At 39.6% G+C, this 25676-nt stretch overlaps 1 long non-coding RNA gene across 2 annotated transcripts in view; it reads left to right on the top strand.

The window, feature by feature from the left end:
- The first annotated feature begins 24729 nt into the window (after positions 1 to 24729).
- Positions 24730 to 25676, top strand: part of LOC148051456 (uncharacterized) — a 32391-nt gene continuing 31444 nt past the window's right edge. For both annotated transcript variants that reach the window (XR_015699764.1, XR_015699763.1), the window contains exon 1: positions 24730 to 24844. This is a non-coding gene — a long non-coding RNA (uncharacterized LOC148051456). The remainder of the gene's footprint in view (positions 24845 to 25676) is intronic.

The raw sequence follows: 25676 nt of genomic DNA, 5'->3' as shown, positions 1-25676 counted from the left end.
ACAAACTAAACCTGGTCTAAATAAAAGCACATTCTTCAGTGTAATCACTCTTTAAAAAAAATCTAATAATTAATCAAGGCCTGTTGTACAAAAACTATACTCTGTACAGATCTATATGATTTGTAATTGCCACTTGAAAAAAGAGAGTTCTACAATTTGGAATTTTTATTCTCTTTTTTCACACAGGATAAATGTTATATCTCATGATCCAAATCCTTTATGTTTTCTGTAGAATACTTGAAGTGAAACAATGCATTTCTTACCACTGAAAACAGAATAAATGGGTCCCCGAAGGATTTATTTTAAGTCAGATGCATTTGTCATTCTATATTGATAATCTTTGCACTTCATTATCATATTCAACTCACCATTTATATGCAGATGACACAATCATTTATGGTAATAGATTATACTATAAGAAAGCTTAATATTATCTTCAAGCTGATTTAAATGAGCTTTAAGATCATCTGGCACAATCTAAATTACTATTAAATATTAATGAAACAAAGATCATATTATTTGGCTCAAAACAGAAGTTGGGTAAACTGAACAACTGGCAATCAATGCGACCTTGGAGACAGTTAGCAAATGTCAGTTGTGAAGAATATGGATACATCATTTTTCATCGTATGACTAAACTATTGATTAGCTGTGAAGATTTGAAAGAAAGCCAAGAACTTTATTTGGGCTCAGAAAATTTGTTGACTTAGGGGAAAAGAAAAGATTTGTTTTCTTGCATTTTCAGTTTGTATTATGTACTTTGGGTTTTGCTGATTGCTGCATAATGTTTGTTAAGAAAGATAAAGCATTTTTAACTTGGTTATCTAGGTAAATTTCCTTTGAATTATACATTTCATAAACATCACCGTCTGTCATTTTAGCAACAATTGGCAAAAAAATAGAAAACTGTCAACATTTCATTGGTACATTATCCTTCAACTGTCTCTCTCCTCCCATCCCCTATCTTCAGATAAGTTACAATCTTCAGCCTTCCACATTTTCTGAAATAGAAAAATTAATAAGAAAACTAGTATCTCTGCTTCTACATCTGGAACCATATGGTTGTGAATTTGATAAAGTCAGTCAGGAGATTTAGGTAGATGCAGTATTTGTATGTGTTTATTTTTACATAGGTCTGATCCTGTGATGTCCTGAGCATGTTCTAGCAAATGCAGATGAATTCAGTGGTAGTTTATGTCAATCCCAAGATTAGAGATAAGGGACTTAGTACTTTCCAGGAGATGTTCTCATTCTTGGAGATGCAAGCTTATAATTGCACAGTGAAAAGGAAAAAAAACATGACCTCTGTATTGTTCAGTTTATTAAAAATGCAGACGACCTCCTGCATTTGAACACTGGAAATCTACCTCCTTTTGTGTAGCAAGATGTGTCACACTAATACATCCATTGTCCCAGAAATGCCAGCTCTTTTGACATTATAATGAATCTCATGGTATGAGATACTGTTTATTGTTACCCTCTTTCTGTGCTAGACACAATCAAGAGCAATGTGGAAATGTTTTCTGTTCAGGGCATCTACTATTTCCTCTTAATATTTTGCTAGGCTGTGTTGCATCAAGCTGGGCATGGTTTCCTTTGAGCGTTTGCATTTAGGAAGGGGTCACAACTATTTATTTGACCCTCATCTGGATCTTTGCTACTCTCCCACTAAAGAGCTTCTACATAGTGTCAGGCCATGGAGACTGTCATGGTTAGATCCCAGCCAGCAATTAAGCCCCGCACAGCTGCTTGCTCACTCTCCCAGTGGGATGGGGGAGAGAATCAGAAGGGTAAAAGTGAGAAAACTCATGGGTTGAGATAAAGACAGTTTAATAGGTAAAGCAAAAGCCACACACGCAAGCAAAGCAAAACAAGGAATTCATTCACTCCTTCCCATCGGCAGGCAGGTGTTCAGCCATCTCCAGGAAAGCAGGGCTCCATCACGCACAATGGTTACCTGGGAAGACAAACATCATCACTCCGAACATCCCCCCCTTCCTTCTTCTTCCCCCAGCTTTATGTGCTGAGCATGACGTCACATGGTGAGGAATATCCCTTTGGTCAGCTGGGGTCAGCTGTCCCGGCTGTGACCCCTCCCAACTTCTTGCCCACCCCCAGCCTGCTCGCTGGTGGGGTGGGGTGAGAGGCAGAAAAGGCCTTGACTCTGTGTAGGCACTGCTCAGCAATAGTGAAAACATCCCTGTGTTATCAACACTGTTTTCAGCACAAATCCAAAAACGAGCCATAGCAGCTACTGTGAAGAAAATTAACCCTATCCCAGCCCAAACCAGCAAAGAGACCTACTCTGACAGCAAGAAAATACGCAGGGCAAGAGGAGGATACCAGCATTTGATTTGTATATTTGGGAATGAGGCAGGTTTAGAGGGGCAGAGCAGCTGGGGAACTGTAGACCAGGACAGAAAACTGAGTTAAAAAGGACAGTGAGGGCTGGGATAATGTGATGAGTCCGAGAAAGTCATTGTGGGAAAATTTGTATACGTAGGGGGCAGAAGAGTCTAGATGAGTGGAGGGGTAGGTACCCTCTGGGGGCACAGGAATAAGGGGTAAAGAGGAAAAACAGAGGAAGAGAAAGCAATGAAGTAGAAGGTTAGTGTTGGAGGAAACGAGGCATGGGCAAGATAAAGTTTCTTGCCAAGATTACCAGAAATTCAGGTCTAAAGGAAGGATTTATTGGGTGATGAGTTGGGATGGTGAATGCCAAATAGGACAATCTGATGTTCAGTTCATTAGTTTAGCTGGAGCAAAAGGTCTGGATAGGGGCTGCTGAAATTATGGATGGGTAAAAGAGCAGGGGAGAGGGAAGAGTTGTGTATCTTCCCTGCTGCAGGCATTTGAGAAAAGTTGCTGGAATCTCTGTCAGAGCAATTGCAGGGAGGAGGAGATTTGTGTTTATTTATCTATTTAAAGATATTTTCTAATTCAAATTTAGTATGTCACATGTTTCAAGTATAGATGCCTTCCCTAGGAGATAAAGTAATCAGGCAGACTTCTATCAAAATAACTGGTGAATTGTTTTTAGAATTAGCCTTGCAAGTAATTTCAAAAACTAATTCGGCAGATTCGATCTTTGAATTTCTTGATTAGGCAACACCATTTTCCCAGTCCACCTAGACCTGTCCTGGGAAGACACTTAAACCAATTTTCTTGTCCCTTTGTACCACCAACTCTCTTTGAAAGGATGGGAGAATCCCAAGAAGGAGCTCTGCTCTGAACAATAAAGCCAAACTTTTATATCATCAGTAAAAACCTTGTTCCACGCTGTAATCACATCAGGAGGAGGCCCCTTTGAGCATGTGCATGTTACCCAGCAATAATATAAGGTTCCTAATGAATACAGATACTCTTCAGTGTGATTAATGTTTCTACTAGCCACTTGCTCTGTAGGTAAGAACCGGCCCCATGTTGCAGTCAAGGATGCCTGGGAGTGCTGCTGTGAGTTCGGTAACGGATGAGCTCTGAATTTCACTGCTTGCATTTTCCAGCACCATTGCTGCCAGATGGGTATGGTTCTTCCAGCCAGAGGGCGATGATGCCGCATTGCATCCCTGGGCTCGTTTTGCATTCCCAGAGCTGCCTTTTCCTTTGGTGTGCGAACCAAAGGCCCTCCTGCAGGCAGGCTTTCTGTCTCACCCCTGTCTGAGGACAGGAGACTGAGGGGATTCTTCCCCTCCTGAGTCTGGTACTATTCTTTGTTTTTAAAAGGATGTTCCCTCCACCCCTCAGTGAAGCTGAGGTCACCTCCAACGTACCTTTTCTTCTAGTTTGAGAAACCTTCTTCTGTTATAGTCCACCTAGAAGTCCATTGCTCTATTAGCCAGTCAGCTGTGCCGTCTTACCCTGCCCCTATCCCACTTCACCCATACCAGCCATTCCATTTTCTGGCCTACTCCACATTCGTGTATTGCTATCTCTAATTATTCCAAACTCTCCTATGTTTAACAATGTATATGCTTGATTTTCCACTTTCATAACTCTTCCCCAAACGTTGCATTTGATTTCCTCACTGGATGTACTCTGGCCAAGGCTTCTTAAAGCATCTACTTGCTGTTGCCTTAACTACCTCCAGTCATTGTACCTGAAAGAAGCACCCTTTCCTGCATAGCCCAGCTCCTCACAGAGCAGTCGGATCCTTTCCTTGCTGTGTAACTGGGAAGCCTGAGCTTTATGGGAAGGGGCAGCCCATGTCTGACTATAGAGGTAGTGAAACCACCAGGCTGCACCCCTGAGCTCAGCCTGGCTCACCATTGCGTATGAGAAGGAGACAGTCCCTCCGCTGCCAGCCTCCTGACCTTTCCGTTCTCAACTGTCTTACAGTAAATGTTGAATGCTTCACATGAATCTAGACATCAAAGGCACTTTTGAGGGAGAGGGGAAGATAAAGAGAGGGTGAGTGGGCAGCTGGATAGAGTTTTACTCGGGCTCGCGTGCCTACTCAAGTCATGCATTTTGACAGCGCACTAATGCTGCTCACACTCCTTTATTATGGAGAAAATGGAAACCTTTTCAGACTGAGATGCTTAAAATAGGTTCCTAAATCGATGCTTGGGCATATAAATAGAAGCAGTTTGATTTTCAGCAATGCTGAGTGTTCTGGTGATGCCAGTGTGGAAGAAAATGCTTTGTGTACAAAAGTGCATTATTAGAAAATGTGGAGGTTCAAGAATGTTATTTACAGACAACAAGTTAGAATCAGAGTAATCTTTTTTTGGGTCAGCTGGGCTTGGCTCATCTTTGGCCTTCATCTTTTATGTTATTATTGATGATTTAACATAAAAGTAGCATCTGTTATTATTAGACATTTATGTCTACTATTTGAATCTAACTTTATCATGGGATTGGCACGAGAAAGTGAAGGTCTTCACAAGTTTCGTAGTATCACGCTTCCGTTGCGTGCTTTGTAGAGGTGAAATGTCTGCTGCCATGCTGCACTGATTCTGCGGCTGATTCCAGCTCTCACAGAAGCTGTGATTCACAAGGCTCCTAGTTTTTACCATAGCAGTCCTGCAATCCTTTCTAAAGGAGTGCAAGAGAAATGTAGCTGAAGTTATTGTAACCTTAGCCTGTGCATGCTACTATCTACATCCAGAAGGACCTTTTGTTTGGTTGTGTTTGCTTTTCTCACATGGATTCTGGGGGGACCTCACAGTAGAGCAGTTGCCTTCCCTGATTTCCTCCTGTCTCCTCCCTGTCAATCTCTATGAAGGTTTTCTGTAGAAATTACCCTACTATGAAGTGAGCAGACTGCTGTGAGGAAGCACTTGTTTTTACATGCGCAGCCCACTCCGTGCAATAATGTGGGATGGTGAATGGACCAGGATGCCACATCTAAGCACTGATGAATACACCCTCAGGTGTACCTGATGTTATGTGAGTTATTTGCATATCTGCCTAAATACAGGTTTTGGCCCCAAAGCTTAGTCACTGAAATGGATTTTTGAGGTGTCTGGGAATGCTATAAAGTTACAACTATTTTTAGTCAGTGCCACTGAAATTATAACTTTGAAATGCAGTTGAAAAATCAAACCACTCAACAGAGGACTCTTTGCCCCGTCTGTGTGAAAGACAACCTAGTAGTAATGGATATATTCCATAACAGCAATTAAAAATATGTGAGGTTTTTTTTCATTTCCTTTGGAAGGTGAAAGCAACCTGAGGTAGGTACTAGCAAGTACGAGTCCTAAGTTGTTTCCCTCCAAAATTTCTGTGTGGCTCTGATTAATTCCTCTTTTAGGATCATGAAGACTCTATTTCCATTTGTTTTTTGCTTCTTCTTAGAACAGATAATTTCATACTGCAGCCTTCAGTCGCATAAGTAGTTGAATCCATGAGGTTATTTGTATTAGTATGGCCTGCAGATTAGGGTCTTAAAACAGAATATAACCAAATGAATCATAACTGAAAAAACTGCAATTTTCATATGCTTAGCATAATCTTTTATAGAAAAATCTTGTTGTATTCTTTCTATTAATGCAAAACTTGAATTAGATACTGATCAGCTGACTCGTACTCCGGAGCCTAGGTTATTCTCTAGGTAAAGATTCTCATGAAATACAGTGTCACGAGAACTTATTTTCTTGATCATATATTGTAAGCTATAAATATATTCTATAGAATCTCTATATCCATAAAAATAATGTATAAGAGTTCTTTCATATTTCCTTCATGTGTTTGAAAATGTTCTTCTGTGGTACAATTCTGACAATATTTTGTGTTTTATTTGAAGGGGTTTGGGTTGTTTGTTGCGTAAATGTTTAATGGCAAGTTGAAGATAACTTTTCAATGTTATAAAATTTGAAAAAATTTTCAAGGAAGTAACCTTGAGAGTTCACAAAGAGGTTATAAAGAAGATATAAAGAATGTAAAATGTTGTAATAAGATTTATACTCATTTGCTGAAAGCATTTAAATATATTGACCCTTATGTTAGTATAGGCCTTTTATTATTAAGTGAATACATGCTTGATTTTAATTGCTTCTTTCATGTGAGAGTGATTTTATGAACTTGAACTTATAATGATTAACTTTGAAATCGTATATATCATGGGCAGTTGAGATAAATTTAGATGAAAGAAAGGTGAACCATCTGTGATTCAAACAGGGACATAAAACAGACGATACTGATTATATCGGTGGGTATAGAGCAAAGCATATCCTGGGAGTGACACCGCGCAGACTGCAGGGCAGGTTTTCTTTTAGCTCAGATCGCTGGGAGCCCAAACCAAATATTTACATCACTGAGCTCAGCAAGAATAAGCCAGCAGACCAACGGCCTGTATTAAAGTAGATTGTTTAAAAGACATAAAGAGGACCATTGCGGGAGTAGTCAGACAGTGAAGCCCAGATCCCTGAACTCTGCTCCTGACTCTGTATGTGTTATTGAATGTCTCGGTGCTTCTGGTTTCCATTTAAGAAATGAGACTAATATTTATTTACTTTTTCAAACACTTTGGGATCCAAAATTGCTTGATATTAATGGGCTGTTTACAAGCCAAGCTCTGGCAAATCTCCTTTGTACTTCTGGCATAGGGGTCACTCTGGCAAGGAAGTGAGGTTGGGGTGACCTGACGTACCCTTGTAGCCCTGAGGGAGCTCAGGGCTGCTCTACAGTTGAGCCATGCTGTCCACCAGTACAGACACAGTATTTCGTGCAGAGCAGCCCTGAGACAGCTGTGAGCAAGAGCGAGGGCCTTTTAACGCACTAGAGGCGAAGTCATTGCGTGCCCTCCCCATTGCTGCGTGCCCAGCGGGGGCCAGGGGTGGGCAGTGGGGACCCTACCCACCTGCTCTGCTGGGGAAAGGGCACCTACCTCCCCAGGCCAAGGGGCTGCAGAGGGTGAAAGGTGAGAAACATGGCCAGTTAAATGAAGGTAAAATGCTGGAGACTGCCAGGCAGACTCTTCTGGAAAAGGCTGCGCTGCATGCAGGGTTTCTTCCTAACAAACTGGGCTGCAGCTGCACTGTGAAAGTAAATGCCTGTTGCCCCACAAGAGTGACCTGCTCCCTTTGAGAAGCTTTGCGTAGCACCAGTGGCCAGAGATGCTGAATGGCTCCCCAAAGTGAGGAGACTTGTCTTTTAAACCTCATGCCTCTAAAGTGATATGTTAAGCTCTTTCTTGTCTGGTGGTTTCTTAACCTTTTCTGGGCCCTGACGAGGCTTCTTCATACATACTACCCCTTGAAGCTCAGTGAGACTCTTGGAGGCCTTACATCCCCTTGTACCTTGAGGAAGAATGTGCGGAGATCATGACAGCGGGCAGTATTTGACTTCACGTGGTTCCCTCCCTGCCCCCAACTATTTCATGCTTCTGGGCTGCTTGGACCATGGCTGCTGCTGAGCTCGAGCTCTCCTTTCCGTTCCAGCGTTGTTCAGTGGAGGCAGAGCAACTCAAGCAGCCACTAATGCAGATCCTCTGATAAAGGGCATTATAGAAATGCAAAAGATGATACTATTAATGTGCTTAAGTATCAGTACTGTTCAAGATAAATCAGTTGATTTGTAATTCTTCTTTCTCTTTTCCACAAAATAACAATCTTATGTTACAGTGGAAATATTAATTAAATTGAAAATTAAATAGCTTCTGTTGGATAGCCCCATTTTCTAATTCAAAACCTTAAATGACATTAGTGACCCTAGTGACATTAGGATCATTCTACAATAACAGGCCAATATGATGTCAAAGGGAACATTACTTTTCCTGGCTGTTGTTTAGTAGTGAAGAAAACCAGCAAGGACTTGTTTACATGTAAACGTCATCTGTATAAAAAGCAGGGAAATGCTCTAAAGAGAAGATATTATTACAAAGGCATAATTTTCCAGAGGCAGAAAAAACAGAGGAAACATTTTATGGTCATCAGCAGTCTCTCCATAAATCTGTACTATCAGGCGTGCTGTGAGGTTGGCATGTATACTGGTCTAAAAAAAGCCTGAGACCCTCAGCCTGGAGACTTAAGAACGAGGGGAAATGCAAACAACGTGTCAAAGAATTTGCCGTCTGTGCTGAGCAGAAACCAGATGTTTTTGCTAGTAATTATTATTATGATAATTCATTTAAGCAGGAATAAAATAGGGCATGATTGTTTACTGCAGCCTGTTTTCCCTAGACAGGCTGGGAAATGAGAAAAAAAATCTCAGAGGTTTTACTCCTGGTTAAATGAATAATTTTTTCATTTAACCAGGAATAAATATGGTAACAAAAATAGCTTTCATACATATTACACGGTAGCTGTGAATAGACATCATACAGTTTTTTATTCAAGAAAGTCACTAGAGGCTGTTAAGGAATGTTAGGGAAGGTCACTTTGAATTTTTTTTTTTTTTACACATTTTGCCTCCTGCTGAAATGGGAGCTGAACAGTGGAAAAACTGGAATGTCCAGAGACTGGCAAAGAATTAGGAATAATCTGCCTTGGCAAGTCTAGGTGGTCGTTTCAGGTGAGAATCATCTGTTGGGAAAGGATAGTGCAGGACAGCCTGCTGTGAGCCAGGCTTCTGTAGGCTATTGCAGGATATCAGTTGGATTTTGCTCTAGCATCTCTTACGACTGTTGATTTCACATGTGTACAAAAGTTTAGAATTATTAAATCCTTCTCAGTTCCCGGTGTTTGATTAGGAACTCTTAGTAAACAGAAAGTAATTTATTTCCTCCTCCTTACTCCCACAGGATATGAATAGCTACCAGTGTTTTTTTTATATAGGTTAGAGAATAGTGTCAAGCAAGGGCTCAGCAAATATAAATCTGGTTGATCTGTTTAGTCTGAGAAGAGAAAGTATAGTTTTCAGCTGCTATCCCTTCTGCAAGCATTAAGTTGGAAGCTTTGAGAGAGTTAAATAAGTCCTATAGAAAAATTAAAATCTAAACAGAGTCTGGAGGAGTTTAATCGAGCAAGTGCATTATTGGGAGTCTCTCTGATGGTGAGGGTTAATTTATCACCCTGAATCCAATCACTTTATAAAAAGCCAGCATGGGTTTCATTTACTTTGATGAGGTTTATTGCAAGATTCCAGAAAATCAATTTTACTGTGAGCCATATTAAACCCAGGGGAATATAAACACTATATGTACTACACATAACTTTTTGTTATTGCTTACTGGATCACTGGGGAAATTATATGTTTACCATGAAGGGTTATGGCTACGTTCGTTGTCTTGGGTAACTCCCAGCCTGCCCATCGTAGTGAAATAAAAAAAATGGTACAGTTCAGAATCAGCACTTCACTTGTCTTCATATAGCCTGAGGTATAGAAACGCTCAGCAGTAGTGACTTGATTTTCCGAAGGGCTTAAATAACTGTTAAGTTGTATACTATCACTCTCTTCTTTCACAAACAGATGGTAAATGCAGGCAATACACATGCTGCTGCTGGTTGACCAAGCCCAGGTAATTCTTGCTCCCAGAGCTTCTTGAGATACAAAGGCAGAACTGGCAGGCGGTTAGCTTGGAAATGGTCAAGTTCGATCAACTGGTTAAGGACTTTGAAGAAAATTTGCAGTTTGCAGGAATTTCTATTGTGTGTTTACTCTCTTTCTGTCTTCCCTCCCTATCTGTTTTACATACTTGTTGAATTTTATGTGAATTAAAAAATGATAGGAAAGTAATTTTGCACAAGAAGATGATGTTCCCTCTGGCAATAGCAGGTCAGAAACTCATTTGGGGTTGCACTGAATAGATGGTTTTCTGCTTTACAGTTTTGTACATACCAGTAAGGTCATAACATCTTTCAATTATTGGTAATTTTTTTCTCCTTATCAGGCCTTCCAGATTATGATGTCCTACTTATGTTGAAGCTGGCATAATAGACTAAAATTAGTGGTTTTCACATGAGGAAACTTAAATTGCAAATAAATATACGGAAGTAATTTCCTATATAAAAAGGCATCAGAATTCAAGCAAGTACCTTTCAAAATCAGGTGTGCGTGGCCTGTTTCATGATGATTTTCATCCTTCCCCCCCCCCCCCCAGTGCTGGGCTCTGTTGTACTGTGACAGGAAGTGAGCAGCTCTCCCTGGCTTCAGTGGCTAAAGTGAAAGAGCAGAGCAATACATCTGTCTGTCTGTCTGTCTATCTGTGCTTCTCCGTGTGAGTTTCATGAGAACTAAGATGGGATATCTGGGAAGTTCTAAACGTAGTTAAATACGCAGTTTGGTCTAGTTTTTGAGGGAAATGGGGAGCCTAACTCCCTTATTAACTTTTGAGAGTTCTTCCCTAAGATGTAATGCATGTCAATGTTTGTAGTTTTATCTGCACATCGTATTTGGTAGTGTCGTGATCCAAAAGCTCTTGCTTGGGCCAAACTCCCCGTGAAGTGTGTTTGGAGTAAGAGAAGAAAGAAGTGAGGTGTAGCCATTATTTAAAAGTATGAAGTCTATTATGGTTTGTAGATGGTTGTAAAAATATTGTAAGAATAAATATGGAAAAACAATGGAAAAAAGATCTCCCAAAATATTTATCTTAAAATTCCTTGATACCTATGTATCTATGGATGTTTATTTAGGTGTTTCCAAGGGATTGCACATGTATGAGTTGGAAGAACAATTAACAGAATTTCATTCGCAGCAATATTGTCAGTAATCTTGTTGTCTCTGTGTATGAAAAAAGTTAGTCTTTTTAATGATCTATTAAAATTTCGTATAATGGAATTTTAAAAAAATCAGATGGCAGACTGTAAGTATAACACACAATTTCAGTAAAAGAAGAATTACCATAGACTCATTATCTTGTTGCCACTCTTCCCCTTCCCCGTCTCTTGCATGTTGTATTTTTAAGTGTGAGCTCTTGAAGTCTCGGCCCTTTCTTTCAGTGCTATCTTGCAATCGTTTTTATTATGCAACTGAGTAAAAGTGTGAAAACAAACAAGAGTGGTTAAAAAGGAATGAGCGCGTGTTCTTACTTTGTGTTGTTCTTTTGAATCTAGTCCCTGGAACTTTGGTGTGGAGTGAATGTCAGAAAAAGGACGTGGATGTGTTGTGTGCAACCCCGGATTTGGGTTTGATTTTGCAAATCCAGGGTAGAGCGTGTGGCTTTGCGTTCTGAACTTGCTGAGTTCATTTCAGATTAGGTTTAGCTCAATGGAAGGGAAATCAGGCTGAAATACCAATAGCTTTGAATATCCTATCCACAGCATTTCTTGGATTCTTTATACTTGTGTTTTTTCTTTGTATACAGAGCGTTTGAGCAAGTACAAACTAGCCTAGAGCTGGTGAATACAGCAGAAGATTCTTTCTGAATCTGGAGCTTGACTATGCCCAACTCAGATATGTTTCTGAGAGTACAGCATGTGGCTGGGGGGAAGTCAATATCTTCAGCAAATGAACACAAGCATGAGAACCTAACACCGAACACATTAAAGATGCCTTGGTATTGATATCTATACTTATCTGTTTATCTGTAATATCTAAAGACTACTTTGTATGCATGCGGATGTCATACACCACACACAACAGAATAGTAAAAAACCTTTAGTTTTGGTAAAATATTTTGTTCTTTCCTTCATTCTTTTCTTTGTATCTGTGCACCAAGGAACTAAATTATGCTTCAGTAGCTAAACAAATTATGCAAAATTATACACCATGAATATTTTATATTCCAGAACCCTGAAGCAAGGACTTTATGTCTGCAGCAACCTGTGTCATACCCAGATGAATTCCACAACTGATAAGTCCCCCTTCTTCCTAAAACTTTACTCAGGTCTTTATTTTATTTCTTTTCTTTGCATTTGTCAGTGATTATTAATAGGAGTGTCTCAAGGGTTGTATTTTATGTAAGAAAATGGAAGTTACTGCAGTCAGCCTTCTTTCTACTGCTGCATGAGGCAGGGAAGTTATTCCCTTTATTTAAAATTTAAATAAATAAAATTCATTTAAAATTTCATAGAATTATGTAAAGAAAGTAATGTGGCAAAAACAGGACTAAGTTTAAAAAACTAGCTAAACCACACTTCATCTGATGCTGGACTGCACCTACTCTGATATATTTCTGGTTTAATTTTTTTTGGTATGCCAAAGTATATTTCCTTAGAAATATATTTCCCCTTTTTCTATAAAACTTTAATTACAAAACCGTGTAGGCTTGTGTAGGGTGGACTGTAGCTATGGTGCACTGGAAAATGAGAGCAGTTTATAGAAAATATTTGAAATTTTTCAATTTAACCAGTTCTAATTAATGATCTCGACCTGCTTCCATGTAATACTTAAGAGCTGGCATCTTGAGATCACATGCATCTGCCCCTGAAGTGGCTGGCAAAACAGAAATCTTGTAATTATAACTTAACAAGGATTCTTTGGCACTGCTTACTGGTTTCTGGGATGCAGAGCCTGTGAGTTAATGCCATAATTTTGACTCCAGGTGGCACTGAAACAGGGGGTGTGGGTACATTTCAGCGTGCTCATTAATCTTCAATGTGTTCCAATAACTACATATCATATACTGGCAAATGCTGGAGTAGGATTGTAATTTTGGGGGTTAAAGTGTGCTATTTACTATTCATTTAATACCACTAACTTTTCAAGAATATGACTTATACAGAGTCTCCACTAACTCATCCAAAGAATCTCAGCTTACTCTTGGAAGCAGTTTTGGGGGTAGCGTACCTGTTTTCTGTCCGTCCCATCCATCCCGTGCCTGTTGTTGACACCGATGTAGTTTGACATAAAGTGAAATTTATCAGTGACAATAAAAATATTCACTGCCCCAGGTAATGCTAACATATTAAAACATTTATGCTTTTATGTCGTGCCTGCTTCTCTAGTATTTCAGTATTAGTCTATTTGTCCTCTTTTACAGTTGAAATTGAATCTGCCGTTACAGACAATACAGTTGATGACAGAGGTCCCTGTTTTGAAAGGTATTTGAGAATTTATTTGATCTAGGTGTATACTGAAACACTTTCTTTAGCTGGAGCTGTAAAGAGTTAGCCGTATGCTGTGACGTCTCTGGCTTATACCTGCTCATATGGGTGTTCACTGCAGGTATGGTGCATGCCAGTCAGTTAGAAAACGCTTCATAGCTAGAATTCACTTTGAGATTTGGTCTCCTTATTGTGGCAAAATTTGCAAGGATTTTCACTTGAGTGAAATGTGTATTATTGTTACTGTCTGCTGGCCATCATGAATAGTACTATTCCAAAATTAGTTAGCCTGTGCTATTAGGTAAACAATAAACAATATATATAACTGTCTCTTACTGCCTGACAGATTGTGTACACGTGTCAGTTTAGAATCCAGTATATTTATAGAAAGGAGGAACAACATATTTTGTTTTCATTTTACAAAACTAATCTACGTTAATGAAAAAGTGTATATGTCAACAGTCTTTCTCTAAAAATGGTCTGATTGTACATTTTTCTTTGTGCATTTTAGTGATGTTGTGGCTTAGGTTTTGACTATTGAGTGTTTCAGGGGAACACAAAAAATAGGATTTATATTGTTCATTATTTTTACAGCTCAGTGGAAAGTGCAAATAACATTCATAAAACGTAGATGGCCAGATAAAATTATAAAATATTATTGATGAATTAACCTGAGATCCTGATCATGTGAATGCGATGTTTCCTTTTTACTACAGGATGTGAGTTTAGACTGAGAAAACACAATGCTAATAATATTACAATCACCTGATGATTTTATGATATTTTGCCTTTTAAAATGGCTTTTACGCTGAAATATGGAATGGTCAGTAATGTAACTGATCCCATATACAGGATACAAGATTGGAGAAACACTACCTCTAGATCCATATAAAATAAAAAACCTGATGAAGAAAAATACTATTTAAACAGTTTTCAATACAGGACCTTTTTAAAGAGAGAAATGAAATGCAGTGTTTTTAAGAGAGAGCCTCTGGCTTAGCGTTTGTAACAAAAGGTGTAAGGATAGTGTGTGTTTTTTATTTTAAGTGAGAAATATTGAATGTTTAATGTACTTACTTGCAAAAGCAAATTGCAATGTCCTGTCCTTTACATACTTACAAATGCAGTATTTATTTGTGTGAATTAAATAAATATTTCAGAGGAAGGAAAAATGTACACAACTTTATTCAGAAGAATTTTACAACAGAAAAGTGAGATTTTGAACAGCTTTGAATAAAATAGTGCATGTATTGGTTGCTTTTTTATTGGGCTTTTTTAGTAACATTTAAGTGTGAGCCAGTTGGAATAGCACACACAGCTGCAGGAAAATAATGCAAATTTTGACATTTGAGGTTCAATAAGTTGAAGCTTTGTTAACTTTTATACCAAAAAGCTAGTATTTTGTTGTAAGCAAGCTGTGGAATTAGGGAGACTATGCACTGAGCCTTAAAGTGAAGAAAGTCAGGGGATGTTTGGTTTTCCTGAAGCCTGAGCATTTAAGTCAACTGACAATTACTTACCCTTCTTCTGAAGAGAACTACTCCTACATTTTTCAAAACTTTTTTCTCTGTCTTTCCCACACTATATCTTTGATATATGAGACCCGAGATATTCAGAGGCATGTAAAACAAATAGAAGCTCAACTCCTGTTGGAATCCAGTGGAAGGTCAGTATCTTCCTCTTTCGAAAATCCCAGCCTACGTGATCAATGTATCTTTTTTTTTTAATCTTTGGCATCGTTATTGATTGTAACACACAAATTTCAACAAACACACAGTCAGGGAGTGTAACTTAGATGAGGAGGAGTTTGGATATTTGAAGGAGGATGATTAAATGGTCTGAATTAGGCTGTGAAACATATTCTGGCTGTGGGAGGATAGGATTTCGCAAGAACAGGTTGGCAGGACAGAGGAATCCGAAGCTTGATTCTGACTTCTGCTGTGATTCAACTTTATACCAGCGTGGTGGTGGGGGGGGGGAACTTGAAGAATGCCTGTGAGGATCAGGGAGGAATGAATACCTGCTCAGGGAAGAGGATTTCAGTTTGTCACTGTCACTCACCTTTTTGACCTCATGTGGGAACAGGTGGGAAGATAGGAAGGAAGATTATCATCTAGATGGATTTATTAACAGCTATAATATAGAGGCTCCTAAGAGAGAGCTTTGCTAAGATATACTTGTGCTACAATTCTTCTAGGTATCCTAAGAGGATTGAGCATGTAATAAAAATCCTTTTGAATGTACATCATTGGAACTTGGGTACACTGATAAGTTACTCAGTTCAAAACAAAATCAACGTATTCAGTGATAATTATGCATTAAGGATGTGTTCTAGGGAACTCAGGTGCTCAAGCAGCTATTCCAAGCCTCTTTCTTTTTCGTTTTGAGGTGGCGGTATGGGTTTATTTTTAGACTGTATTCTTCACGTTAACTCAAATTTAAATGGCTTCAGTCCACCCTAGCATCAAAATAAACATTTGTATGTATTTGATACACGTAAGATCTCTTCTTGTCTTATGAAGTGCTAATGTGTAGTTCTCTGAATGATCTTTTCTAGCTCTAGGGACAGCACTGTGCAAGGAATCGTGGCATTTGAGATTTACTACTGGTACCATTTAACACTGATACAGCATCTAAAACTGGCCAGTTTCACTATCTTGAGTTTAATATTCTTTTTATATGAAGTTTTTATTTGTAGTGAGAAGTCAAACGAAAATTTATTACCTCTGTGGAATGCCAAGACAGGTTTTCTCATTTACCTTTTTCTTCTGAAGCTCTAGGAAGGGATTGATGAAGAGAGTGTGAGGAAGCATAGCAGAGCTGGAGGCTCCCCTTGGTCAGGCAGACTTCCTTTTAGGAAGTTGCTAACCCATATGGTATGCTTGGGATAGCTGAATTCCAGCACCTAAATGTGCGGAAGTGTAGGAATTATCTGATTTCCAGTCTTTAAAGATGGGGCAACTCATAGAAATCTCTAGATCTGTGACTCTGCTAGGTCATCCATTGCCCATAGCAGCTTGCTATAGAAGGAAAGATCTGAGCTAAAATTCTTAGTAAAGAAACCATAGGATAAGATGCCTCCAGGTCATTTTAGAAAGTTTTTTTCCTTCCCAGCTCCCACAGAAATTCAGCTCTGCTACCAAGTTGAATGTTGTAGTGGTTTTCAGCCAGGAGAGCTGGAAGGACTGGCGGTGACTGATCAAGGATGTTCCAGAGAGATGAAGCAGTTGTACTCCGGAAGTTTTTTTAAACCGGGAATCCCGTAATAAGCTTTCTATAGTGAGACTTTGCTGTCCCTTGCATGACATGCTGAAGGACGAGGTGTGTCCTGAAAGGTAGAAGCACTCGATTTCATTTCCTCATGCGTACATCCATATGTAAATGGTGAAAGAATTTTGCCTTTGAGGCACAAAACTTGTACAGAATGTAAATTAACTCCAAACTGAAATAATTCATGGTTCTGAGTAAAAATAACATAACGGTTGTTATAACCAAGTTTTATGAAATGCTAAACTTTAACACACAGCAATCAGCCAAAGCTATAAGGCAGTGTAAAAGACTGCACACTTAATAATTGTAAATGTTACATGAGTGCGAGTCGCTTGATTAAATTTATTAGAAATGTGTTACGAGCATTTTAAGAAATAAAGCATTTATCACAAAATGATGATTTCTTCACTTAAGCTCATTATGAAATCACACATCAATTCATGCATAATTACGGGGGAATTTCTGCCACTCACTACAAATCATTACCACATTAGCTAAAGTTGACTTAATTTATCTGTGATTTGGAAAAGGTGATATCTAAATAGGAAAATTAGCTTACACAGAGGATGAAACTATCAACATCATCACAAAGGACTTAGCCTCCTCTTATTTGTTAGACAAAGATGCACCTTTTAACTCTTTTATATGTAAAGCTTCTACTTTTCAATGAGCTCTAAAGCTTTTCTTTCCATGTCAGAATCCCATATTATGGATCCAGTGCCAGGTACTTAATGAATCGTTGATAGTCAAGGCACGTTTACTTGCGCCAGACATGCTCATTGTTTTTAATGATCATTGCAGTTTGAGATTGAATTGAAAGGGTTTGGGGGAGGCCGGGAGATGGGGAAGGAGCAAGTTTTGCAAGCGCTGGTAAGCTAGTCCCGCAGCAGCAGAGCAGAAAATGAGCATTCTGCCAGCACCCGCAGCATTTACGCTGCACTGTGTTTACATTCCCGCGATGTTTACGGCGAAAGTAGCTCTTTGGTGGCCTGCTGCACCTTCTTTATTTCCCAAACTTTGCAGAAGTTTGAGGATGGTGTGTAATTGGTGGCGTCCAAGCTAAAGGTGTGACTGGTCACCAAGTGTTCCTTTTACAGGTAGTTCACATGTTTTCTGTTCGTTAGTTCACAAATACTCTTGTGGAGGGCTAAGTTAGACTCCAAATAATTGGGCTGCGTGCTCATCTGTCCAGGAGTGTGTAGAAATGTCGTCTTTGAGACTCAGGCCTGTCTATTTAGGGAGAAATGGCTCTTTCATTCCATGAGGCATGACTTCAAGCATTTCCCTTTTCTGTATTCAAGCGCTGTATCATTCTTACTATTTGAAAGTATTTATGTCACAGTTATTGAGTTTAATTAGAAGGGGTTTTTGTCTTTTTTAATCTGGGGCATTGCCAGATTATGCCTTACAGTTATACCTCAAGCAGTTGCATTCGCACCTTGCAGGAAACAACGGGCTGTGCCCGGGGAGGTGAAGGAAGGCAGATGAAGAAGGGGTGAGGGAAGTCAGATTCTTTTTAAATTGGCTTCGCTGTCAGAAATAATGTACCTGGAAATACACTCTCAGTTTTGTAGTGAAGTACTGATACGTTGTTTTCGGCAGCTCTCCTGAGGGGTTCTTTTGTGTCGTTTGTTTGGGGTCTTTTGTATAAGCTCAGGATCTGCAAGTTGAAAGTTGTGCCCCTCCTTCCACATTAGTACCTCACATTTATAGACTGAAGCATTGTTTCCTATTTCTCTCTGAATTTATCTCCCTGGCAACATGCGAGCCACTTGTGATTCTTTTGCTACTAACTTTTTATTTCATTTATGGGCTCAAATACAATTTTAAGGGCTGTTATTTTCTGAGTAAGATGTAACGTTCAATCATATGTCTAAGTTCATGATTTTCAGTCGCATTAGTACATTTTCACGGTGTTTTTCACATCCTTTAGTAAGGTAGGATGTGAGGTTGCATGAGTTGGCTGTGCCAATGAAATGGCTTGCTACTGCCAAAAGGGGTAGTCCTGCTCCCTCCTCCTTTCTGGTTCCTGTCTGACCCTTTGTTGAGCTGACTCGGCATACTAAACAGACAGAGAAATGTTCACTTTTTAAAAAAAAGAAACAGCTTTCCTACCAGTGTTCCAAGTTGAAAAGCTCCTTGAGAAGTCCATCCATTTCAGTGCCTTTGAATTAATGGATTGGTCTTCAGGTGTCTTAAGAAACCTCACGTATATAGTCACAATGTCTCTTGAGTGTGTTTTAATAATATTTTTTTTTTACTATTTTCCTCATTCTGATAACGAATAATTTCATATGAGAATTATGATTGCCATTGAAATGGATGAGTATGCTATAAAAATAAAGTAAATTTGACAAGAAATCTGAGATAGCTAATGCCATCTCCACTTTTAAGAACTGTAAGGTATCCACCTACATCCTAAATTTACAAGCAAGTAATTACATCACAGTATCTTGTTAATACGCACGTTGTCTATCCATTTAAAAACAAAGGTTAGAGAAGGGCTTCTTAATTTGTGCAGCTCTTAGGCTTTTAGAGAAATTTCTTTCTTTAACCTTGGAATAGTCATTTGTAACCAAATTAGTGATTTGATACACTGAATGAATTAGGTTCTTAATCTCATTGCATGTAGAACTCATGCTATATGCAGAATTCATGTTTTCAGCTTTCATTGCTACTGGAATTTCAAGTTGGTTTTGATTAATCTTGAAGTAAGCATTGCATCCTAGGTAGGAGGCAGTATATTTGACAAAGAATGCCAACTTTGGGAATGGATGAAGACATTGTAATGATAAAGAAGGAGGGGGGGGGGAGAAATCCAAGAACCCAGTCTGAGCAGGCATTCTACTGCGGTGACAGCAGCAGTTTAGTACATTGTATCAAAATGAATGGGCTTTGCATAATTGATTTCAACATACTAGTAGCCTGAGGTCTAAGCTGCTCTAACCCAGAACTTATTAGCCATGCTACAAAGACGGGAGAAAACTGTGCAATCTGCTACAGGGGAGGTAGAGAATAGCATTGCTATTAGAGTAAAAGCTTTAAAAGTAGGACAGAGCTACTAAGAGAAACCCCTTTTGATTATTTATTGGGGTTATTCTGTTCATCTCATTCAAATATCATAAAAAGCTATTCTAAAGTCTTTGTGCAATACCAAATACTGAGAATTAAAATCTTACTACTCGGTAGGTTTTATTACCTAATTCGAATGGCATCCCCGCACAAGTGTAATAGCTGTGTTGTGAGATCTCTTGTAACTGGGATGCATTTTGAATAATCTCAGCAAAAATACAGATGCAGAAATAAGTAAGATGCTCTTTTGGGATCCACTTTACTTGCTTTTTGTTGCACATCCACACTCTTCCAAAAACTGGTTTTATTTAATAATGTTCCGCTCTGGTGTGAATCAACAAGTGTGTTTCCTGGAGCTTCCTAAAGAGAAGAGGATTATGGCATCACAGAAGCACATATAACTATATTACGGAACGTGAAAACACCAATAGTTGGATGTAAAGTTATTGTGTTGAACAAATAAGAATATGCAATTTAAATGTCCTGTTCCCTTGCAGCATTGTAAAAGTATGTTACTGCATGTTATCTGTTCTGCTTTACCTCTTCTGGATAGGTACTCATGAGTGTATGGAGAGTCTGGACTCGTGCAACAGACTCCTGAGAGTAGAGTGATATATTTGATAGAGGAAAAAATAGATTAACTTTTCTGACTAGAATGAAAGATGGGTAGTTGTAGGTGAAGGACTGGGAAACGAGATTTGAATGAACTAATGTGTTCCGTGTCAGGATTCCCAGGCTATTAGACTTCTTCTTTAGAAGACCATGATGAAGCTCTTCATTAGTGTTCGTTACGCTTCATCCAGCAATGTGAAATATTGACAGTGGCTCCTTCAAACATGAGTATTCTGCATAGATCAGCATCAAGCACCTTAATTATGCCCTTGCTCATATAAGGAGCTAAATGGTATTAAGAAGAATATTGTACATTTATCAGTAGTGGTAGTGTTTATTCTGAGTGGATCCCATGCTGTGATTGACTGAATGAGGTTCAGTACTCTATAATTAGCAAACTTTATAACCTATTTTTAAAAAGTTTGACTAAGGAAAGTTTGAGTGAAGAGAATTCCATGTTACTGGAAATGTTTTATTCATTTATTTTTTTTATTTGCATTACTTTCATAGAATCTCATAACCTTCACAAAGCTGTAGAGGCTGCTGAAATATCCTATATTGTTCGAACAGAGATCACCTCAGAAAGACAATGAGGTGACTCTTTGGTCATTTTTGTTTGGTCTTGGGCTACTTAAGCTTGTGACATCCCTCACAACAGAGAGTTATGAATAGGTTCAGGTGACCCATTCTAATGGATGTATTGATCTATAGGACCCATTTATCAGTATCTTTTCTGTTCTGGTAAAGCCATCAATTTGTTTCAGAGGTTGAATCATGATTTTTGAGATCTATGCTGACATTGTTGAAGGGGAAGAATATAGGCCAGGTTGTAACAGCTTTAAAAAACATTCTGATATTGTTCTTGAGAATGTCTGGCAGAGTCCATCAGCAAAAAGTTGTGTGGCAGTTCAGCTTTGCCTTGCACAGCAGGTTTGACTGATAGTCGGGGGAAATGCTGCCAACTTTTTTTTGCCCATTTGCAGAGAAATCTAAGATAATTTAATACTTTTTTTTTACACTAAAATAAACATTAGTGGAAAATTTGGGTTAGTGTAACATGCCTTTTCCATCAAAGAAGCCTTGTCAAATGTTGGTGAAAAAACCTCACAATTTCAGTAATTCTTGGTGTGGAATTCTTGCTCTGTGGAGTCCTGGATGATAAAGGTCAGTACCTGACACACACAGATAAATTCTTAAATTGTTTTCACATCTTTTCTCTGAAGTTTGTCCCTCAGAATAGGAGACAGGCAAAATAATCAGGTTCAGTCTTGAAACGCAGAAGGCAATTGTGGACTGTTTTGAGCACCATCAAATCATACTAACATCAGTGGGGAGCCAAGAATCCTCAAAATGAGCGGTCACAGGAACATCGAACAAGAAGGAAACATACCCTTGTTTAATTCCTCTCCGTTTCAAGTGGCTTGCGATATTTGCCCACATACAGACGCCTTTACCAGCTTTATCTTGGTGAAACAGTCTTCTAAATAACCTTTTCAAATATTTTGCAGAAACATGGGAGGAGAAATACAGAGAATCTTTGATATGAATCGCAGGCTGTGCCTTCTTGCAAAGCTGGTCATTGAATCTGTTTTAAGACGCAGTAGGCTGGCCTGTGCTCCGCCGGCAGAACAAAATAGTGCTGACATGAAATGATGGCTGAATTTTTGAGGGTGATGTTTACTGTGGCTGTAACGGCAAGAATGTGAAAAAGCAATTGAAAAGCTGAGTGTGTATGTGCTAATTATGAATGAAGATAGTGTAATCTGGTGCTTTCTGTTATAGAGACTCATTTTAAATAGTATACAGCTTTTCAAATCATAAGCTTTTGGGGTGAACTTCTTTAAGCCAAGCATCTGCCTCAGGCTGCGTTGTGGGAGAGTTTCAAGTAAGTTTGTCCATTTCTGAGAACGAGTTTAAGGAGTAAAGATGTTTTGCTTATCTTGAAATAAATGCATACCTGTTTTGCTTTTGAAGCTCTAGTCTGTTTTCAAGCAGAGACTTGAAATTTGTCAGGGCATCCATCCAAGTCCACATTTAGCTATGTTAAGTTCTCCATTTTTGGTCAGCTGGTGAGCCTCTGAAAATCTAAGCTAGCTCGCACAGCAGGCAGACTTGTCAGAACCTAATGGCTGAGTTCAGGATTCACAACGGTGTTCAGTCTTCTGATGAGCTTTAGATTTGGGGGGCGGGGAAGTAGACATTTAGGTAGGAGCTGTAAGCCTAAATACGTTTGTGCATGTTGCTCTAGGGCTCTGAAGATTCTGTGTCTGCGCAGCATGTTCTGTCCCTTCGGGTATTTTTGATGCCCACTCAACTGAATACGCCTTATCTTAGGGCTTTGGGGTCTGAGTTGGTTGCTCTCTGTGTTTAATCTTTTCCCGTTGCAGCAGTGTGCAGTGCCAGGACTGATTTTCCCCTTGTCTTCTCCATGCTCTTGCTGTTGCAGCCTGAAGGAAAGCTGGCACAACTGCATGCAGAGCGGGGGAGGTTGGGTGCAGGAACTCCAGGAGGGGCCTGGGGAATTGGGGAGAGCAAGGAGGGAGGGGCAGGAGCTGGAAAGGGTGGAAAGGGGGGGGGGGGGGGTGGAAGAGAAAGTAGGCGAGGGTCTTTGGAGGAGTAGAGGCAGAGGAGGGGGGACTGATGTGTGGGAGAAGAGAGAACAGGCAGGGTGAGGGCAAGCAGAGCTGAGATTGAACAGGGCCAAGGGTACGGGAGGGCAGGAACAAGCAAGATGGATGGAATACCAAAAAAAGGGGCAGGAGCTGAAGTGGGTGGGCGTGAATGGAAATAGAGGGGAAGAACAGGAATTGTGACCTGGGGTACCAGGTTTTTTCTCAGCAAGTAGAAATTCCAGAATGAAAGAAAAACAGAATTAAGCTTACTTGGTGATCTCTCTCATGTGCAGGTTAAATATTTGGTTTACTGATATATTTGTAAATATGTGCTTCTGTTAGATTGTAGGATCTTTGGGGCTTTGATCCTGCTTGATTGTGATTGCTAAAATATTGTGTATGTTTTTGGCACACTAATGTTTTTATTCTGTGAGAATAAATACGCAATCGTTACCGTTTCCTAGTTGCATTACAATACATGTTAGCAGTTTTACTGAATCTCTCTCCTGTTCATTATTTTTGGTACTTAGGTGTGAGGCTCTTTGTGTAGACCTGCAACAGTGAGCTTTCATAGATGTTTTTGTTGCTACTAAACACAATAACTGTAATGAAAAGCTCTTTCTTCCATGAAACCATCTTTGTTTTTTCCTACTCTGCCCTAGTTGCAGAGATATTCAGTACGTGGAAAATGAGTTTAACAAAAACATACATATGTACCCAGATTAAATCTATTTCTATTCCATGATCGTGGAATCATAGAATCGTTTAGGTTGGAAAAGACTTTTAAGATCATCAAGTCCAGCCGTTAACCTTGCACTGCAATCAGCAGCAAACTGGTGCATCAGTAATAAAGCATGCCTCTGCCATGGGGCAGAGCTGGGCCCAGAGGCAGGCTCGTCTTCCCACCCCAGTGCCAGCATTGCTAATTAGATAGCTGCTGCCAGGGAGGGTTGTTTGGGGAGGGGAGTTTGCGTGAGTGGGAGGGGAAAAATCTTCCTGTTTGCTGAATACAAGAGTAGACTGGGTTGCCCTGCCAGCTGGTTCTCCAGCATTTTATATTATTTGTTCTCTTATCCACAGCTAACTCCCAGTAAAGGCACCTTACCCCCAGCTAAGAAAGCAAGGGAGAACACGTATTCTGCCCTTAGAGTGGTCTGATAAGGATTAGTGCAAAAGCTGTGCAACTGGCATTCCCCTTCTCCCCTCCCCAGCCTTCCTGTGCTCACTCATGACTGAACATTATCTCCTTAGGCAGCAAATGGTCTGGGACCTGGAATACTGAATTTACATCTAAACAGGTGGAAGATACGTGACAGCTGGTGCAAACACACCTTGCAGCGTGTATCCGCACTCAGTCAACTCTCCTTGGTTTTCTGACTAGTTTCTTATTGACTCGTCTCATTTCAGAAGGCAAAGAACCAGCCTTCTTGATGAATACCTGTGGTCTTCTGTTGTCTTTGGCATGATACAAATGGAATTCTTTTGCCAGAAAATAAAATTACTTACAACTGACATAAACCCATTTTGCTAAGAATGTTGGAGGTGATGTTTCCCTGGATGCTGAATGACTTTGTTCTTCAAGCTTGTTACAAATTAAAGAGAAAGATTCCTCATTATGGCTTCTCTCAGCATAACAATGAGTTTGGCTCTGCCGTAGATGATTTTCAACTAGAAATCGTTGGTCTGTTTGTGTACTCATATACATTATTGCATATAAAAATTAATAATTTTAGTATGCTTACCTTGAGCTGTCTTGCTTTCAGGTATTCATACACAGAGCTGGCTTAAAGCATCTCAGAAATGAAGGCAAAGTTGTGATTCTCTGCTCTGAGGATGAAGGCCAGGACAGGAAAGCAATGGCTGCTGCAGGGAAAGGAGAAACACTGATGTGAGCTACCCTCCTTCCCTCTCCAGGTAACTGCTGCCTACATACTCCAGCCCCTTCCTTGCTCAGTAGGGCAGGAGCAGTTGCCAGCATAGCTGTCCTTGCCAGAGGTGAGGTAAAGTAGGAGCTGGAGCTATACTGCTCCTCCCAACAGTATGGTAACCTATATGGAACAGCTTGCTTTTCCCCTGGGTAGAAACAGCCCTCCATAAGCAAACCTTTACACTGCAGCTATTAGGAAAAAAGGAATTTGTTGTAAAGCAATAGCAAATAAGAATAAGTGACTAGTAATTTTTAGCATAGTGGTTTTGCCTAAAGTCTCTAAAGAATCAAGCTAATGGAGTCTTTTAAAGTCCTTGAAGTAATGGTTCAAAACAGCTAGTAATTGGTGAGTGTCAGGCAGGATTTCTTTTTTCTGCCCAAGTCTCCCTACTAAATGTTTGTTTCTGTGTGTTGTTGTCTCTATGCTGTTTCATCAAGTAGTAGTTGTGGGCTGACTAAACAAGACATGCCTCATAGTCTGCTAGGGAGGATGGTTTCCTTAGAAGCTGTGAAAGTCTCCACATAGTTGAATTGATACCTAAGCTTTGGCTTCCAAATCTGTATGCAAGATCCTGATTTCTCCAGGATTCTGAGCAGCTGTCGGTCCTTAACAGTTTTGATACCCAGACCAGCTGTATGCATGCCTAAGTAGGACCATATTGACCTTTTGCAGTTAATGATATTACTGTTGCTTGCAGAGCATACCTTACCTGCATATGTTCTTAGGTGTGCATGTGTTGAGTTTAGGAACTGGAAAAGAAAGTGATTTTATAGCTGCCTGTGAGTTGTACTCTTTGAGCATGGAAGTAGAAGAAGAGC

This window comes from Nipponia nippon, unplaced genomic scaffold, assembly GCF_047370975.1.
Source record: "Nipponia nippon isolate SJK-2023a ecotype South Korea unplaced genomic scaffold, ASM4737097v1 scaffold_6, whole genome shotgun sequence".
Classification (NCBI taxonomy): Eukaryota; Metazoa; Chordata; class Aves; order Pelecaniformes; family Threskiornithidae; genus Nipponia; species Nipponia nippon.
The sequence above is the reverse complement of the archived record's forward strand: the minus strand, read 5'-3'. Positions and strand labels throughout refer to the sequence as shown.